Genomic DNA, 20830 nt, shown 5'->3' on the forward strand with positions numbered 1-20830 from the left:
TTCCCAAGACTACTACTGGGGTAGCAGTGTTTTACCAGGAGACATACTCAGGTAGACACCACCATTCCAAATCTATCACTCTCGTGTGCATTAGTGACACCTAAAGCACAAAATCGGGGCAGACATTTGGACTAGCAGTGAAGACACCCATATCCCATTATGGAGTGCCAGGCTTGATTTCCACTTCCAGACTCCAGCTTCCTGCTAATGCAGACCTTGGCAGGCAGGCAGGATACTCCTGTTTCCCCACATGGGTGAAGTGAACGGAGTTTCCACTCCTGACTCTGTCCTGGCCCAACCCCAGCCAACAGCAGTAGGCATGAGGAGTGAACCACCAGTAAATGGAAGCTCATTTTGTGTCTCTCAAATTAAATCCATTCCACCTATTTGATTGCCCTGTGCTTCAGTTCATATGGGAAAAGCCTGGGTTCTTGCCCTTTATTCACCAGTTTTCAAAATAATGAGTTGAGAATTTCCCCAAATGACTAATAAGCTTGTCGAATTATCATTATTGAAGACTCAGGTTTGGTCCAGGCAGTTATCATTACTGACATTCTGTCCAATTTTGGACAAAAAATACTTCTTTATCTGGCTCCTGAGTCCTGATCCAACTCTAGCATGGTCTGTTAAAATCCTTGATCTAACTGACAAGCTGTTCCAGAATCTTCTCATATACTTCCTGCCATCTCTCTCCAAGAACAATGTGGGTGGGAAACAAAATTTCATGACAACAATTTACATGAGCCCTTTTTGCTCTTTTTCCCACATAATCACTTCCACACTAATCCTTGGCTATTAGGGCTTCAATTTTACTCTGATGTCAATGTGCAGGATAATCCCACATCCACAAATAAAATATTTGTCATAAAGATTAAAAAGAAAAATTTCTTGAATCATTCAACTATTTCAGTCCCAAATTTTGCATTTAGTTAAGTCCTGTTACTTCCACTCTTAACCTATTCCCATTTCCTTTTAAGATTTTATTGAAAAGTCAGATTTTACAGGCATGAGTAGAGACATAGACAAGCATCTTTCATATGCCGGAGCTGAGCCAATCAGCAAGGAGCAAGGAGCCTCTACCAGGTCTCCCATGTGGGTGCAGGGTCCCAAGGCCTTGGGCCATTTGCTATTGCTTTCCCAGGCCACAAGCAGGGAACTGGATGGGAAGTGGAACAGCTGGGACATAAACCAGCACCCATATGTGATCCTGGTGCATGCAAACCAAAGATTAACCATTAGGCTACCACTCTGCCCCCCCCCCCCCATTCCCTTTCGTATTGCCTAAAAAAGATAGCCAGACATTCCTTATTGGAAAAAATTGCATATGATTAAGATTTTTTGAGGATAATCAAAGGCCAACTAAGAGGACACATTTAATTTGATCAAATTTTTTAGTAATTTAAAAAGCTGTCTTTTCTTGAATGGCACACTATAGACATAAGATCTCAAAGATAACAACAACAACAAAAAATTATCAACTACTTCCAACAAAAACTCAGCTATTGTACAGAGCCAGTAAGAATTGCTTCCAGGGCCTAGCACGATAGTGTAGCGATGGAAAGTCATTGAACGTGCCAGGATCCCATATGGGTGCCGGTTCTAATCCTGGCAGCTCCACTTCCCAAACAGCTCCCTGTTTGCAGCCTGGGAAAGTAGTCAAGGATGGCCCAAGGCTTTGGGACTCTGCACCTGAGTGGCAGACCCAGAAGAGGTTCCTGGCTCCTGCCTTCGGATTGGCTCAGTTCCGGCTGTTGTTGCCACTTGGGGAGTAAACCATCGGATGGAAGATCTTCCTCTCTGTATATCTGCCTTTGTATTAAAAATAAATAAATCTAAAAAAAAAAATTGCTTCCACTGGGGAATGGGGAGGGGATGTGGAGATTTAGATACAGCAGAAAAGACTACAACACTTTGACTTTCAACTGAAGAGCCCATTTCTACCTTCAACAAAACTTCTGAGCTCCAACATCTATCAGACACAACCCCAGCTGTGCAATCCACCTGCAGAAGGCAACTGACAACTGCACGCCACATGTGTAGAAAAATCTAGTTTATCAAGATGTCATGAAATAACTTTCCTACTTTCCAGTGGATGCTAACTAATTTGGTAGTATGAAAGGAGGCCAATTTTGTCCAACCCCCATGATATCTGGGAATGTATGGAGGCATTTTCAGTAGTTGTAATTGGAGTGGGAATGAGATAGGGGTGTTACTAACAATTCACCTAGCAGGTAGAGGCCAGGAGTGCCACTAAACATTCTATAATGCAAAAGTCAGCCTTGACAATATCTGGCTCAAAATGTCATCATGCCAAAATGGATAAAACTTGGTGAAATTGAATATATATTCTGAAAAAGGAAAGTATATTTAAAAAAAAATCACCCCCACATTCTATGCATACTATGCATTCTATGTATAATTTATCTTAAAAATATCCTCTCAATAGAATAAAGTTTCTATCAGTTATTCAATTGGCCACATTTTGTACAGGAAAAGATAAATTTCACAAAACCCAAACACCCCTCAGCTGTAGGCAGTTACCCAGGTTGCCTCGTAATTAGGCCAGTGTTACATGCTGGGAGAAAAGCAGCTAATAGCTGGTGGGCACACTGGGTCTGGTTAATGCCAAATTTACATTTGCTTACCATTGAGCCAGCATAGTTACCTCTATACACACACATACACACACACACACACACACACACACACACACACAAATATGTGAGGACAGATGCCAGCATGCTGGCAGATAGGGACTAGGGACCTGCTGCAAGTGTGCATGGGCCCTGGTAGGTAGCCAGGGCCTCAGGCCAGCAGCCACACCCCCAGAGGACCAGGCTCAAAACCTGTGCGGTCGCAGGCAAGGAGGCTGTGGATTGCTCAAGAAAGGGGGTATGGAGTTGTGTGGGAGTACATTGCAGTTGAGGGATGACTTCTGGGGGATTTCTACCAACCAGACTACTGTACTTGCAGGTAAGCCAGGGGACTGAGACCAGGTGGTTTGGAGGACGGAAATTGGAGGATCTCTTTGGAAGACCAATGCACCCACCCACGTGGGAGACCTAAACTGGGCTAGTTAGCACTGACCACCATCCAACAGTACACATGAAATCTAGGGTTGGGGGCCTGCCTGGCAATGCTACACCACAGTCCCCTCCAAAGAGTGTCAGGGCAGAGTGGGCCATGACACTAACTAGTACGTAAAACAACTGAGTCTGGGGGCAGATTCTGTGGTGAATTTGTGGGCTCACTCCTGTGGAACTGCAAGACCCATTGTTTTGCTCAGGAGCTGGGGGTGGCGATGGACCAAACTAGCCATGACCATGGAACTCACTGACACTTAAAAGAAACTGGTGTTGGGATCAGGCCAGGCTGGTTCAGGTTGCAGCACTGGCAGGCAAACCCAAGAATTTGGTGTCGGGTGGACCAGGTTGCAACATCCACTAGTGCAGACACAAAGGCTGAAAATGGGGCAGGTTACTCCAGCTAGAGGCCTAGCACCTGCTAACACTGGTGAGATTTAGGTCTGGGAGTGGGCCTGATGGGGGAACTTGAGTAACTCCCTGCAGCTTCCGCTGGTGAGCACTAGAGTCACGGCTGGCTGTGAGGCCACACCAGCAAGGCTGATCCACCTGTCAGGAGGTGTGTGAACTGGCTTGAGAGGGTTGGGGAGGGACCAGGCTGGGCCAAACTGTAGCACACCACCATGTGCAGGAGCCAGAACAGGGTGCGGGCCATGTGGGGCAGGCTTACGCTGCATCACCTACCTGGGAGAGCTGGGACTTGAGACCAGCCGGGCTGGGCCAGGCTGCAATATCCAATGGGTAAGGGTCAAAATGGGGACTAGGGCATGCCAGGCTGGGTTGGAACAACCACCAGCACGTGCAAGATCTGTGGTTGGTAATGGGCATGGTAGGGATGCTAAGTGGATGCCCCTGCTGTGTTACAGTTCCCATTGGTGAGAGCAAGAACCAGGAACAAGGCTAGACCTGGCTGAACATGGCAGACTGCTGTAGCATCCTTTGGCATGTATGTGGGCTGGGTCTGGGGATGTGTCAGACTGGGGAAGGCTCTAGTACCTGCTAGCACACGCAAGAGCAAGAGTGGGTGTGGGATGGGCTTGGCTAGGTAGTGGCACTTGGCAATCCACGTAAGAGCTGGTTTAGGGGTTGGTCAGACAAGGCTGTAGCACCCACCAGTGAGTGCCAGAATGGGTGTGGGCTGGTCTGGCAAGGCCACAGTACCCACTGGTGAAGGTGGAGATTGGAGGTGAGCCAAACATTCATCAGTGTGCACAAGATCTGCAATTGGGGGCTGGTTTGATGGGGCAGCTTGGGGAATTCCCTTGTTAAGATGCAGCCGTGACTGGTGAGTGCATGAACTGAAGCTGGGGGCAGTCCAGTCCAGGCTGGGGTATAGTACCTACCAGAATACCTGTGGGTCATATCTGGGGCTGGGCCAGGCTGGGCTAGTCTGCAACACGCACCAGTTCACAATAAAGCTGGGACTAGTTGTGGATCAGGCTGGGTTAGGATGCAGCACTCCCTACCATGAACTGGGACTGGGGGCAGGTTGGGCAGAGCCAGACTGCAGTACCCACCAGTGAATGCTGAGGTAAGATGGGCCATGCCAGACTGGGCTGCAACACCCACCAGGACACATAAGAACCCAGGCCAGAAACAAACCTGGTTGGGGGACTGCAAGGCTTCTGGGCCACAGTTCCCACTGGTGAGTATGACAGCTGGGACTGAGGGCAGACCAGACTTCAACAAACCCTGGGCAGGGCTGCAGCAACTGTCATCTCCATGTGAGCTGGGTTTGAGGAAGGGCTGGGCTAGGGCAGGTCACTGCCCCCACTAGTGCATGCAAGAGCCAGACTAAGTGCCAACTGACTGGGCTTTACCACAGCATCTGCTGGCAAGGACCAGGACAGGACCAAGTTATGTCAGAATGGATCTCAGTACTCCCTGGAATGTGCAAGTTCCAGGATGGGGAGTGGGCCTAGGAGGGAAACTAGGAACTCCTCTGCTGGCTGCAGATCCTGCTGGTGGGCATGAGAGCCAGAGCTGGATGCAGGTTAGGCTGGACAAGGTGGCAGTACCATTTGGCATAAGGGAGGACTGGTTCGTGAGGTGGAAAGAGCGAAGATGTAACACCCATAGGTACCGACTGGTATGTGGCACTGACTGGACTAATCTGGAGTTTGGAATTCCATTTGGGTCTCTCAGGTAGGCAGAAGTACCAAGCACTTGGGCCATCCTCTGCTGTTTCCCAGACGCATTAGTAAGATCTGGATTGGAAATTAAGCAGCTGGGACTCAAGACAGTGCTCACAATGCTGGTGGCAGCTTAACCCTCTTTTCTGTGCCACAATGAGAGTTTGGGCCCCCTGTATGCACATAGCCGACTTTGCTCTCGGCTCTGGATCAGCTCAGCTCTGGCTGTTGTAGCCATTTAGGGAGTTAACCAGATCTTCCTGTCTGTCTCTTCTCTCTTAAATCTGCCTTTCCAATAAAAGTAAAACTTAAAATTTTTCTAGTTGTAGTTTCTGTTCAACTTCTCTGTGAACTGCTTTTGCTAAATGTATGAACTGTTTCAACTTTCATAGTAAACCTAAATGATACACTAAAAACATTATTTCTGTGACCTTTCTCAAAGTTTTACTGCTATGCCTGAATTTAAATTGAATCTAAAATACTATAAATTTCAAGTCAAAGGTTATGTCCAAAAGTTTAAATAGAAAAAAAGATTGCCAAGGGACCAGCACTGGGGCAAGGCTGGTAAAGTCGCTGCCTATAAGACCAGCATCCTATATGGGCACAAGTCAAGTTTTCACTGCTCCACTTCTGGTTCAGCTCCATGTTCATGGCCTGGAAGAGCAGAGGAGGAGGGCCCAAGTGCTTGGGCCCATGCACCCACATAGGAGATAAGCTCCTGGCTTTGGACCAGTCCAGTTCTGGCCACTGAGCCATTTAGGGAGTCAATCACTCTCAATCTCTAACTCTGCCTTTCAATAAATAAAGGGGAAAAAAAAGCAAAAAATGAAAAAAAATAGATGCAGAATACAAAACATTCTTTTAAAAGGTCTCTTGAAAATGTCCATCTCTGGGACAATAGCCTAGTGGCTAAATCCTCACCTTGCACATGTCAGAATTCTATATGGGCACTGGTTCCTTTCCTAGCTGCTCCACTTCCCTTCCAGCTCCCTGCTTGTGGCCTGGAAAAGCAACAGAATATGTCCCAAGCCTTGGGACCCTGCACCCATGTGGCAGACCCAGAAGAACCTTCTGGCTTTGGATCAGCTTAGCTCCAGTCTTTGCAGCCATTTGAGGAGTGAACCACAGGATGGAAGCAGCTCCTTGCTCCTGGCTTCGGACTGGCTTGGCTATGGCTGTTGCAGCCACTTGGGGGGGGTGAACCAGTGGGCAGAAGATTTTTCTCTCTGAATCTCCTCCTCTCACAGTAAATCTGCCTTTCTGATAAAAACGAATACATCTTTTTTTTTAAAAAGCAAAATATCCATCTCTTATATTCTGTCTTATGTTTCTCTCTCTCTCTCTCTCACACACACACACACACACGACTATACCACATAAAAAGAAGTGAGACATAGCCAAATGCAGTATGTGAATCTTCATTGTATCCTGGTTCATAAAAAAGACATTTTGGGGACAACTGAAAAATCTGAGTATGGACTAGATACTAGACAATGTTTAGGAACTGTTTTAACGGTATTGTAATTACATAGGAGATTATATTTATTCTTAGGCAAATACACTCAAATTTTAGGCTTTATTTAACATCTTCCCACCCAAAATATGGGAGTGTCAGATAGATACCTTTCAGGAGGTGCTGGCACCACTGAATAGTAGGTCAAACCTCTGCCTGCAATGTTTTAACAGGCCAGTCCATAGCCTGCCACACGGGCATCCCTTCTGGGCACTGGTTCAAGTCCCAGATGCTCTACTTCCCTACTTCCAATTCAGCTCCCTGCTAATGTGTCTGGGAAAGTAGTAGAAGATAGCCTAATTGCTCGGGCTCCTGCACATGGGAGACTCAGAAAAAGTTCCTAACTCCTGGCTTCAGACTGGCCCAGCTCTGGCTGTTACAGCCACTTGGGAATTAAACCAGTGGATTTAAGATTTCTGTGTCTCTCCTCTCTGTAACTCCGATTTCAAATAAAAGTAAATAAATAGACTTAAAACATTCTTTTAGGACAAAAGGAGATTGTAACTTAAATGCCAGCAAATATGGTGGCCTATTTTATACTCAAGTTCTATATACTCAGCTAATTAGTAAAGGGCTACATAATTGAAAGGCAAGATACAAAGCAATCCTATTATTTAAAAACAGCAAAAACAATACTGCCAAATTCTTCAGCCTGCTTTGGAGGTATGAAATGGTTATCTATCTTTAACTGAAGATTAAAAAACTTCACAAATACTTGGTTTTTGAAGCTCAGAGCTCCTTGAATTTGCTGGGTTTTTTCATTTTCGATTCACTGCTAGTACATTCCTGTCTGTCAGGCAAGATAAAAAGAACATCTGGAACAAGAAAAACCATATATGTAAACAAAAATTTTAAACACCACCGCTCTTATTCCAAGGTTGGAAAATAAACAATAATCCTCAAAACAACTGGCATTTGTTTTCAAATTAACTACATTTTTGGCTTTTAAAAAAGATTAATTACAGAAAACTCAGTAGGTTTTTATTTATTCTTTTGCTTGGTTCATCTCGCCCTTCACAGCATCTAACTGTTCCAGGACCTTATTCCCAGATTCAGATTACTTTCTATTTGCTTGACAATAATTCCTGCATCAAGAAGCACCAAAATATTGTGTGTCCTTACTAAAACAAAAAGTAAGCAGTAAACCCCCTGTACCTCATAAATTTCACTGATCTTCATTTCTGTGAGGCAGAAGAGAGATGAGGAAGGAAAGGGAGAGAGACAGAGGTTGATTCACCTTTCAACAGCTTGCAACAGCTCGGACAAGGGTCTCAGCCATTGTCTTTCTGCCTCTTCTGATATGGGATGTTGAGTATTCCAAACAGCATTTGACAGAGCACACACCCTTCCCTTTAGTTACGTATAAAAGTACACTTTATGTATATGGCTTTAGTATCAAGCCAGAATACCAAAACTCTACCATTCTTACCATACTGATATGACAATGACATGATGAACAGCCTGTACGGTACGCAATTTAAATCAAGAATTTTTGCTTTCAGCAACAACTAAAAGCGCAAAATATGGAAAATAAAGATCAAAATAACATATAGACATATTCAGTATTTACAGGAATTCTCATAATAATTATGTCTTAAGTATCCCTTGTTACAGATAAACTCAAAGTATTTAGAGACCAAGTAATCTCCCAAGGTTAGTTAGCAAGGTATCTTGGCCAGCACTCAATACAAGTGTTTTTTGCCCTAGGACTCTTTCCTATGTCCCTGCCTTTTCCAGTAGTAGTTCCAAGTAACATCAGTGAATTCACCAGATTAATAGAAGCAGATCTGAATAACCTAAAGGGTAGAAGAGTTAAGACAAAACCCAGTGATTCACCAACATTTTGGTCTCTAAAATTCTAAAATTGTGGGTCCACTCACTGCTGCCTTGTTGGTGAGTGGAGTCCAGGTAAGTCTGAGCAGTGGCACGTGTGTCTGAATCCTCAAGCCACAGCCACGTACTGTGCCGGACCAAGCTTCCTGCTGGGGATCCTAGCTCCCCAGCCACTGCTGCTAGGTGGGGTGGGGGTTGGGGGGCAAGTTCCTGGGTTTGTGGATGGCCAGAGTACCAATTGGAAGGAACCAGGCTTTGCCCAGTGGCTACCTGGTGGCAAGCTCTGGGGTCTTGGGGGTATGGAATTACTGCCTAAGGATATCCATGGATAAGGCCATTGTTCATGTAGGTGAGGCATGAGTCCTGAGGGACACCCAATGATGGGGCCACTATACTTGCAGGTAAGTGAGGGGACTAAGACCTGGTGTTTTGGAGGGCAAAAACCTGAAGATCTATATGGGTCAGACTGATGCACCAGTCCACATGGGGTCCTGGGTTGGGTTTGTTAGCATGGAACATGGCTGACCACCACACACAAGCGCTCATGCATCTATGGCTGGGGGCCTGTCTGGCAGGGCTGGATCCCAGTACATGATAGTGAGTGTCAAACCAAGGGATAGCTCACATAAGACCGAGCCATGACACCAACCAGGTCCAGGGGGTGGATTCTGTCAGGGACATATGGGCCAAACCTATGGAACTACAAGTCCTGCTAGTTAGCTTTAGGGTTTGGGATGGTGATGGGATGAGCTAGGTGTGACCATGGAACTCACTGATGTTCACCAATGCTGGGACTGAGCACAAGCGAGGAAGGTCCAGGCTGCAGCACCAGCATGAGCACTCTAAAACAGAGTGTGGGGCAGGCTGGGGGGGCACCAGCTCATACAAAGGTCAGGACGAATGGGGCAGGCCATGCTGGGTAAGGGCCAAACACCCACTGGCATGCGTGAGATCTGGGTTTGGGAGTGGTACAAATGGGGAAACCTGAGAAACTCCCCTATGGGTCATAGCTCTTGCTGATAAGCATATTGTCTAGGCTTGGGTGTTGGGCAGCCTGGGCACGATAGCTCCATCTCTCCGTCAGCAAGTGTGAGAGTTGGTTTTGGAAGGGAGCGAACTGGGTGGGGCTAAGCAAACCATAGCCCACTGGCAAGTGCAGAAACCAGGATGGAGTGCAGGTCATGCTGGACTAGGTTGCCATATCTACTGGTCTGCATGAGCCAGCAATGAGAGCAGACTGAGTAGGACCAGGTTGCAGCACCCACCAGCAAAGAGTCAGGACTGGGGACTGGCTGGGCCAGGTCAGGCTGCAGCATCCAAAGGCAAAGGCCCAAGACACGGGAGCGACTATGCCAAGTTAGGTCAGAGCAACCACTGGCATGCGTGAGAACTGTGGCTGGGTTGTATGTCCCACTGCTGAGCGTGGGGGCCAAAGCAAGAGTTGCAGTCTCCCTCGACACAGGTGTGGACAAGACCTGGGGTGTGCTAGATTGGGCTAGACTCCAGCACCAACTGGTGATTGTGAGAACCAAGTGGATGTATGGTGGACTGAGGTGGGTCTCTGCCTCTGCTGAGCCATGTGTGAGCTGTGCCTGTGGGTGGACCAATCTTGACTGGGCTGTAGCACCGAACAGTAAAAACCAGAATGGGTGAGGGCCAGTCAGGAAAGGCTACTGTTCCTGCTAGGGCAAAAGGCAGACTAAGTAGGGCTGGCCCATGGACCCACTGGTGTGCGTAGAATCAGACACTGGGAGAGGTTCTGATAGAGGAGCTCGAGGAACTCCTCTATAGGGACATGGTCCCCACAGGTTAGCTCAAGAACCAAGAAAGGAAGCAGCCCAGGCCAGGCCAGGTTATGGCCCCCATGGGCTTATCTTTGGATCAGGTCTGGGACAAGCCAGACTGGGCTAGTTTTTATCATTCACTGGCAAATTCGAGAGCCAGAATGCTGTGTGGGTCACACCAGGTCAGGCCACAATACCAGCCAGTTCATACTAGGTCTGGGACTAGGGGTTAGCTGGGCTGGCTAGGCTGTAGCCTCGACCAATGTGAGCTGGAAATGGAGGCAGGCACCCCCTGGCAAACGCCGAGGTGAGGCAGACCGACTGGGCTGCAGTGCCCAACCAGTACATGTGAGACCCAGGGGAGAATGGGTGAACCCCGTGGGGGGGGATGCAGGGAGCTCCCCTGCTGAGCCACTATTCCCACTATTGAGCCTGAGAGCTTGGGCTGAGGGCATATCAGGCCAAGTAGGGCTACAATACCTGTTGGCCTGCATGTCAGCTGGATCAGACACAAGCCAGGCTGGGCTGACTGTACCTACTAGTACATGCATAAGCCACAAGGGGTGAGGGTTGGCTGGGCTTTGCCATAGCATCAGCTAGCAGATGCTGGCACAGGAGGCAAACCGTTGAATTAAACTGCAGTGCCAGTTGCAAAGTACAAGATCCAGGAGTGAAAGTGAACCCATTAGGTAAACAGTAGGCACCTCCCTTTTGGGTTGTCACTCCCACTGGTGAGTATGAAAAACAGGACTGGGACAGGCATGGCTAGACAGTGGCACCCGCCAGCATGTGTGTGGGCTGGATAGTGGGGCTCGTTGGGTTGAACTAGGCTTCAATGTCCATTGACATGAAAGAGAGCTAAATGGGATGTGCGACAGACTGGACTTGTCTGCTGTACATACTTGTTGATAAGCACAGGAACCAGGCAAGGGGGCGGGCCCAGTGGGGGTTATGAGGGTGGTTCCAATGAGGCTATAACTCCCACTGGTTTACGTGGGGGATGAATGTGCAGTGGGCAGGATTGGGCTTGACTCCAATACTCACTGGTTTGTGTAGAAGACAGGGCTGCAGACAAAACTGATCCAGCAATTGCAACTACTAGTGCATAGGCTGCTCTGGGCAAAGGACAGACTGTACCAGACCCTGTACTGGCATGCACGCACCAAGAAGCAGGTCTGGGATCACCTCAGATGAAGTTTCTTTGGGAATCCCCCTAACTGAACTGAACTGCTGGACTCAGAACCCCAACTGTAGGTTCCATGGTCTGACCATGGAGTGCATGTGTCAGAGCTGAGCCTCCTCAGTGACTTAGGTGGAGCAGTGGACAGCATATCCAGGTGCACATGGAGGAAATGGCAGCATGCTGGAGCCAGCAGAGGACAGCTGGTACTATAACAGAGGATGGAGGACAGAACAAATCAATCAACTGCCCCAGCCAAGCGTCAGCAGTGGACATCTGGGCAAACGTGGAGTGGCGAGACTGGCAGCAATGCATAACTGGTGAACTACTGGGACCAATTGAGCAAGGATCTCAGAGCATGCCCTACATCCGGGACCTGGAGTAGGTGGGAGACTGGATGGGGCTTCTCCTCAATATTCCCTTTAGCCCTTGTAACTTTTTACCCTGATCAACAATATAAAGATTGCCAAAATATAATTAAAAAAAAAAAAAAAAAAAAACTTCTGGGCAAACGGAGACTCTAAGGTGGATTATGTCAACCAGTGGAGTCTGAGACAATTTCTTCGTGATTGGAGTGACAAGACTGGCAGCAATATAGAACTGTTGAGCTATCAAAAACACTTGAGCAGAACCTTCAGAGCATTCCCCACATTGGGGACCCTGGGATGGGTGGGAGGCTGGGTGGGGCTTCTCCCTTTATCTCCCCCCTTTCACCAGATAAAAGAAGGAAAAAAGAGAATGTGAAAACAATGGTCTCAGGCACTTTCCTCTAGCCCCTGACCTTTCACAATCTAATCAAATGTGTAAAAATTATCAAAATAAAATTTATACAATTTAAAAAATTCTGAAATTTTTAGGTCTTATAAAATTACTAATAACTCTAAAGAGCTTTATGTTGGCACACTTAAAAACATACAAAAAAAAAAACCCACCACAATATTTTCACTTAAAAAATAGTAATCACCCCTCCCACCAAGAGTGAGAAAAGCACTACCATTTCACATTTCTGTAAATCTTATTCAACTCAGTAGACAACAACCAAGGGACGGTGTCTGGCCTAGTAGATGCACTAGTTAGGATGCCCAGGTCCCAGATCCTGATTCCAGCTGTTAGCGTGGACACTGGGAAGCAGTCGTAATGGCTCAATAACAGGGTTTCTGCATTCCACATGGGAAGCCTGGACTACACATCCAGCTCTCAGCTGCTGTGGACATCTGGGGAATACACCAGCTGATAGCAGCTCTGTCTTCCTCTCACCTCTCAAATAAACACGTAAAGGATAGATGCAGTCTCACGGCTGTTTCTATATCCAGTCTTATGCTGGATTTTGCTTTGGTTAAGTACAGGATATACAGTAGTCAAAGGGAAAGTATTTTATTTCTTAGATATATTTTTTCTTTATTTGGAAGGAGGTACAATAGAGACAGAATATCTTCCATTCACTAGTTCATTCCCCAAATGCCCGCAAAGACCATGACTGGTCTTGACTGACGCCAGGAGTCTGGAGCTGCTTCTGGAGGGGCCTCCCACGTGGGTGCAGGGCAAGCATTTAGGCCAACCTTGCTTTCTCAGGTGCATCAGCAGGGAGCTTGATCCTAAGTGGAACAACCAGGACTCAAACAAGTGCCCACATGTGATTCTGGCATTTGAAGTTGAGGCTTAGCCTACTGCACCACAATGCTGGCCCTTTATTTGTTTTAGATTTTTTTTTTTTTTGAAAGAGTTACAGATAAAAAGGGAGAGAAAGATGGGTGTAGGGTGGTGGGGAGCTAGAAGGAGAAGGAAAAAGAACGAAGTGGAGAGAGGGGCGGGGAGGGGAAGAGCTCTTCTACTCATCTGTCCTTCCCCAAATGGGCAGCAGCTGGGTCTGGGCCAGGAGGAAACCAGGAGCTTCCTTTGGGTCTTCCACAGGGATGCAAGGGCCCAAGCACTGGGTTATCCACTGCCAGGATGCCAGTGTTGCAGGCGGCGGTCTAATGTGCTATGCCACAAAACCAACCCCAGGAAGTATTTTAAATTTATCAGGTAACTACAACTTTATAAGTTCTAAAAACTTAACAAATGATAGTTTTATAAAGAGTACTTGCATCCTGGAATCCAAAACTCTACAAGTGAAACTTCTGTACTCTGCTACATTAAAATACATGCACACAGGGATGGGTACTTGGTACTGCAGTTAGAGCACCTCCTGGGACATACGTATTCCATATCAGAGTGCCTAGGATTGAGTCTTCAGCTCCACGTCCAATTCTCACTTCACACTAATATGCAGCAAGAGAAACAGTGAGTAATGGCTCAAATAATGAGGTCCCTGCCACCAACACAGGAGGCCTACATTGAGTACTGAGCTACTGCCCTCAGTTTGGTCCAGCTCTGGGTGTTGCAGGCATACAGGGAATGAAACTCTTGCTCTTTTTCTTTTTCTTTCTTTTAAAGATTTATTTATTTTTATTGGAAAGTCAGATATACCGAGAGGAGAGACAGAGAGGAACTTCTTTTTTCCGTCGATTCATTCCCCAAGCAGCCGCAAAGGCCAGAGCTGCGCCAAGCCAAAGTCAGGAGCCAGGGACTTCTTCCAGGTATCCCACACGGATGCAGGGTCCCAAGGCTTTGGGCTGTCCTCAACTGCTTTCCTAGGCCACAAGCAGGGAGCTGGATGGGAAGTGGGACCACTGGGATTAGAACCAGCACCCGATGGGATCCCAGCGAGTGCAAGGCAAGGACTTTAGCTGCTACACTAGGCTACCTCACTCTTTCAAAAAATAAAATATAGACATATATTCAATCATTGGTTTACTCTGCATTTTGAAAGAATTTTTCACCCTTCTGTAATTCTGCAGCATCATGCACTGGCCATTGAGAAAACTTGTATGGAAAATATGTATTTACTGAGTTACATCATCTTTCAAATGATGCATTACACAATGCTTTAAAAATCATAAATATTGGGCCTGGCACAATGGCTCGATTGGCTAATCCTCCCCTTTCAAGCACGAGGATCCCATATGGATGTCAGTTCCTTTCCCAGCTGCTCCACTTTCCATCCAGCTCTCTGCTTGTGGCCTGGGAAACAGTGGAGGACGGCTCAAGGCCTTGGGACCCTGCACCCATGTGGAAGACTTGGAAGAAGCTCCTGGCTCCTCATCAACTCAGCTATGGCTGTTGCAGCCATTTGAGGAGTAAACCAGCAGATGGAAGATCTTTCTCTCCATCTTATCTCCTCCTCCCTATAGACCTGCCTTTCCAATAAAAATAAATGCCTTTTAAAAAATCACAAATAGGGCCCGGCGCGGTGGCGCAAGTGGTTAAAGGTCCTCGCCTTGCACGCCCGGGATCCCATATGGGTGCCGGTTCTATCCCGGCAGCCCCGCTTCCCTTCCAGCTCCCTGCCTGTGGCCCGGGAAAGCAGTCGAGGACAGCCCAAAGCTTTGGGACCCTGGACCCGCGTGGGAGACCCGGAAGAGGCTCCTGGCTTCGGATCGGCATAGTATTGGCCCGTTGCGCTCACTTGGGGAGTGAATCATCGGACGGAAGCTCTTCCTCTCTGTCTCTCCTCTCTGTATATCCGCCTTTCCAATGAAAAAATAATAAAAATAAATCTTAAAAAAAATCACAAATATTAATTACTAATAATGTAAGAAAAGTCTTTTAGGTTCCAGAAAGCTGTCAACTTTTAAAAAAACTCTATCTTCCAATCAATCTTATCACTGGTAACAAATATTGTCAATAGCTTTCCTAGAAATGACAAGCATACTGCATTTTCAAGAAAGCACCATCAAATATTCAAACAGGAAAACAGTAGTCAATCGTTATTTCAAAGTACAAAGCCAGTCCATGACACAAACAGCTCACAAATCATCATAAATCCCTCACGAAAGATAACTTCATCAGAATTTTGAAAATTTAATAGCAGTACCCAGAATCTATGATCTGTGCTAAATACTTCAGGAAAAGTCTTAGTAGTGGGTGAGTGCTGTGACACAATGGTCATGCCCCATCCCTCAGCAAGTGCTGGCAGGAGTCCTCACTACATCATTATCACACCTGGCAGCCGTGGCTGATGGCCCATGTACTCCAGCTCCTGTCTCCATGTGAGAAATTGAGACAAAGTTCCTGGCTCCTGGGAACTCCAGCCTGACCCAACCTTAGCTGCTGTGGTGACCATCTGGGAAGTGGTCAAACCAGACCAAAGGTATCTTATTCAGTATTACTATTCCCCATATCTCTCCCTTTCCGCCTTTCAAATAAATCCAAAAGAAGGAAAAACCAACAACCTCCATGGCAGGCCAGCTTCCAGTTCTTAGGAAAAAAAAAAAAGCCTATGATTTAATTATCTGCTACTTCATTAAGGACATGCCTAAGTACCCCAGTCTAGTACTAACACCTAGCTCTGTTGATGCCACCAGTAGGGTTTTTCGGTATTTTTTTTATTTGAAAGGCAGTTAGAGAGAAGGAGAGACAGAAAAAATATCTTTCTTCCATTGGTTCACTCCCCAGATGACACAACTTCCAGAGCTGAGTCGGTCTGAAGCTTCTTCTGGGTCTCTCACATGGGTACAGGGTGCCAAGGCTTTGGGACATCATCTTTTCCTGCTATTCCAGGGAGCTGGAAGAGAAGTGGAGCAGGCAGCTGCTTCACCCGCCTCATCCGGCACCGGCCCTCGCACCAGTAACTCATCGTTACTTTGGAAGCATCACTGCCAATATCAGCAAAAACATAACACAACTTAGATTTGAAGAATTCTGACCTCTACCTCAAGACTCTCAGCAAAAATCCCAGGGATAAAACAAGCAAGCAAGCAAAAAACCCCAGGGATAAGTATCCCCAGGGCTTGGCCGACCACACTTGGAGAAACCAGACAGTACCACAGGTTCACCTGAAAACTTTTCATAAAATCCTGTTCATCCCAAGTGTCCCTCCTTTAATTGGGAGACAAACCATCAACCCAGCTCAGGAGAGCAGGAACACAGGTGGCCACTGAACTACTGTTAACAGCTGTTTTCAGCACCTTAACCTTCCACTAGTAAAACACCTGGGTGGTTATGAGCATCAGTCAGACCTGAAGCAGTGCTTCAAAAACGTGCCAGTGACACTCTCTCTCTACTTGACCCAAAGCAATTTCGGGGATTAAACCCCCAAATCTGCACTTGCACAATCTTCAAGGTCTTTCTCACGCAGCCCCAAGTGCAACACAGCTGTAACAAACATTTCCAATCGAGTCCAAGCAGCAGCCCTCCCCTCCCCTTCTTCTAGTTATGAAAATCCCTGTTAGAAATTTAATAAGTACAAGCTCATTTTGGAGTTCTGAGCTGTGGCAAGGAAGTGTCTAAAAGAGCGCAAGAGACGAGCTACCGCCTGCACTGCTGAGACAGAACTGGTCCAGCCCTGTCTCAATGTCCAGGTCAAAGAAAAAAAAATGACCGTGGGCCAAAACAAGATTCTTCGGCTCGGTTTCCACCCCTTGTACCCCTCCCCCTGTTTCCTGAGCTAAGTGTGTAAGACAAGTGAACCGAAACATGTCCAGTGTTATGAACAGTTTGTGAGGGAATGCCACAAGTGTCGCGGGCTGCAATCGGGACAAGCCACAACCAGGACAGGGAGAAAGCAGGTGGATCGATGACAGGACTCCTTTCCAGTAGTAAGTGCAGAGAGCTCGGGGGAAAAAAAAAAAAATAGTTCCCGGGATAAACATGGCGCCCACCGCGGCAGGACATGATCACCAGAAAATAAAAGATTCTCCGCCCCATCCGTTCGATAAATCACGGCGCGAGCCCTGCAACCTGGGGCCGGGCGCGAGCCGACTTGGCAAAGTAGCGGCCGAAAAAGCTCGGGAGATTCCTCCCCGAGCGAGCAGGGGAAGGGATTACATAACACAAGGGATCGCCCGAGCAAGCCCGCAGCCCGCCTCCTCCAGCTCGCCGCCGGGCACCCCGCGCCGGCCCCCCGGGCACCGCTCCCGCCCTCCTCGGCCTCGCCCCCTCGCCGCGCCCGCCGTCTCCTCCTCCTCCTCCGCGCCGCCGCCCCCTTCCCGGCCGGCCGCCGCCCGCGCCCGCGCCGCCCACTCCTCCGAGACGCCCCGCGCCGGGCGCTGCGTGTGGACGTCGGGGTGTGTGCGGGGCCGTGGGGCGCTCGAGTGCGCGCACGCGCCCGCGCACAACGCGGCGGCGGCGGCGCCGGGGGGCGGGGGCGGCCGGCCGGCCGGGAGCGAAGCGGGGAAGCGGGGCGGCCGGGCGGGCGAGCAAGGCAGGAGGCACACGGGCGGGCGACGGGGACGGCCGGGCCGGAGAGGAGGGCGGCCCCGTCGGCGCCCGCGCCCACACGGCCGCCCGCAGCCCGCCACGCGCGCCGCGCCCCGCCGCCGCCGCCGCCGCTCCACGGTGGGCTGCAGGCGCGCGTCCCCCAAGCCCCGGCTTCCCCGCCGCCGCCACCGAGCGCGCGCCCGCCCCATTCCCCCCCGCCCCCCAGCTCATTGTCTGGCCTCGCCGAGCGGAAAAAAAAAAAAAAAAAAAAAGAAGATAACGGAACCCCCGGGAGCAGGGGGGTGGGGAGAGACTCGCTCGCTCGCTCACTCACCTCCCGTGGTCGTCGCCGCCGGTCGTCTGACCCGAGGAAGGCGCCGTCGCCTTAAAGGGCCCTCGCACCCGGCGCCGGGAGAAGGGGGTGGGCGCGAGGGGAGGGGACGGGGGCGAGCGGGGGAGACGAGGCACGGGCGACCGGGGCCGGCGCCTCTCCCCGAGGGTGAAAGGAAGCCTCCCTCGGGTTCGAGTGACTGGGGATGGGGCTTCTTTTTTTTTTTTTTTTTTTTTCTCCCGCGGGGGGCGGGGGCCCCGAGGGAGGGGGTGGGGGGGCCGAGGAATGCGGCTCCGTGTACGGGAGCTGGCGCGGGGGAGAGAGACGCCGACTCCCCCCACCGGCCCGCTCGCCGCGCGGAGGGATACGGCTCGTCACTTCCGCCGTCCCCCTCCTCGTGGCCTTACCATTGGCTGCCGCGTGTGGCACGTCATGGGCTCATCCTAACCCTCACCCGGGCTTCTTTTCTGATCAAGTTTGGCTGGGCCTGCAAATAAATAAATAAAGAAAAACATTTTTTTTTTTTTCACATGAGAAAAGACTAAACAGCTTCAGAAGCAAGATCTACATTTTGGTGAGGAAAAAAAAATGAGATTTCTAAAGACAATAGTCCCTGTCTATTTGCTTTAGACTTTCCAGGGAAATTTGGGGAGTCTTCCACCTCCCTCCCCAGCCCTACTTTGAACTCTAGGCTTATCTGCCCAATCAAGGGGGGGACCCTTCGTGCCACCGGCCTGATGGGGAGACCCAGTGGCACCAGCAACTGTCAGGGAAACAAAGGGAGCAAAATGGCACCTGTTCTTTGTCAAGAGAGTCAGCTGCCTTGAATCTGTGGCCTTAACTGCAGAACTTTTCCAAGCCATTTTGACCTGCCAGACCCTTCTGGGTTCTGGAAAGAAGTCATACACCACTGCTTATCCAGGGGTTTTTTTTTGTCATGGGGACTGCTAGAGAATCGTCATGAGTAGACTCGGCAAAGGCCGCCCCATTGTGAAAAACCCAGTAATCCTGCTTTGTGCCATGTGGATTGGGCCAAAAGAATGGACTAACCCACTCAGGACTGTCCACCTGCTACTTTTCCCCCAACAAAAGCTAATCTCTTCTCTAAGTATCCAAAAATCGTCTTTTGATTGCCTCCTGTGATAATACCATGTTGAAATTTCTCTTTGGATGTTGATATTTGCTTGAGGCCACATGCTAAATCAAGGAGCCTGGTGCAAGAATTGGAGGTGAGGAGCCATGTTGATTCCTTCTGTTTATACACAGGCTCCATTCAAACCACCAGACCATATAAGCAGGTCCTGCAAGTAGACACTCCTGAGTATGCACATGTGTAGTTGCTGGCCTGCACAGATGTGCACACGGGTACACACACACACACATACACACACTGACATCACTTGTTCTCATCCGTTTGAGACCACAAGCACATGAGCAATTCCAACTAGTCATTCTGAGGAAGAATGTCATAGTTTGAATCAAAAAAAAAAAAATTACTAATCCTGATAATAGTCATGAAGCCTCACTAGACTAAATTTGGAATCAATGACCCCAAAAAAAGATGATTCTACATAAAACTAATCCTATTTTATGCTGTCCAGCCACTGACAAATATTGTATATGCATTACATATGTTACAATGTATGCTCTGAGCCCTCAAGACCCAACCCAGAGACTGTGCCTGCACTTTTAACCAACGACCAATGCAAAAGCATCATTCATTCATTTATTCATTCGAAAGACGTCTCTTGAATGCTTGTCTTGTGCCAGGCAGGCGCTGTTCTAGATGCTGGGACAAGAGCAAAAAAGAAAATGAAAATCTCTGAGTTCATGAGACTTACACACTCCTGGGAAGGAGACATAATTAGAGATATTAGGCAAATCGTTCCTTTGCCTATGCTTCAAGTACAAATGGCTCCAGAACTTAATGGCTTAAAATGACCATATATGCCTTACCTTTGTTGGATTCTGGAAAGTGACTAGGTTTAGCTGAATGGTTCTTGCGCAGGGTCCCTTAGGCAGTGGCATCCTTGCGCAGTGTGAAGTCAGGGTTTACCCACAGTTCACCAAAATATTGACAACTGGCTTCTCCTCCCGGCCAGGGTGTCCTCAGACTGTCAACACGCTGGATTCCGAGACAGAAGGCCCAAGAGAACCAGGCAAATGGCTTCCACTGGCCTAGCCTCACCTGTCACAGAGTGTCGCTTCTACTACCTTTCTGGGCCTTCCCCAATTCAAGGAGGCTAGAGACTGTTCATTGAGAGAGAGGGCAGTGGAGATATTTCCATCCTCAGAAAAGCGTGGGAAATCTTGTTGAGGCCAATTTGGGTAGTGCAATGTCGCATGTCTTATATCAATATATGGTATGTTGATGAGTGGACTGGAGGGGACAAGGAGCAGTTGGGGTCTGATGCAGGAGTGGGGGTGTAGAAGTCACTGTCTTTCACGAGGTGGTTGGAGAGGTCCTCATTGTTTAAGGTGACTTTTGGGCAAAGAAAGAGAAGCAAAGTTTGGCTTTATTGATAGTGAAAGCAATGTCATTGTAGGATTCTTTTATTTATTTTTTGATTGATTGAGGAGGAGAGATTGATTGAGGAGGAGAGAGAAAGAGGAAGATCTTCCACTGATCCGAAGCCAGGAGCGAGGAACTTCCTCCAGATCTCACATGAGGGAGCATGATCCCAAGGCTTTGGGCTGTCCTTGACTGCTTTCCCAGGCCACAAGCAGGGAACTG

At 48.5% G+C, this 20830-nt stretch overlaps 1 protein-coding gene across 2 annotated transcripts in view; it reads right to left on the bottom strand.

Annotated features, from left to right (window-relative positions):
- Nucleotides 1-18464, bottom strand: part of POGZ (pogo transposable element derived with ZNF domain) — a 71094-nt gene extending 52630 nt beyond the window's left edge. The window contains exon 1 of one of the 2 annotated variants that reach the window (XM_040999345.1): nucleotides 18100-18464. The gene's annotated coding sequence lies outside the window, so the exon portion shown is untranslated. The remainder of the gene's footprint in view (nucleotides 1-18099) is intronic. The other variant, XM_040999343.1, reaches the window with a different exon arrangement.
- Between the last annotated feature and the right edge of the window lie 2366 nt (nucleotides 18465-20830).

Source organism: Ochotona curzoniae, unplaced genomic scaffold (assembly GCF_017591425.1).
Source record: "Ochotona curzoniae isolate NIBS_2020 unplaced genomic scaffold, NIBS_Ocur_1.0 scaffold_1037, whole genome shotgun sequence".
NCBI classification, from domain to species: domain Eukaryota; kingdom Metazoa; phylum Chordata; class Mammalia; order Lagomorpha; family Ochotonidae; genus Ochotona; species Ochotona curzoniae.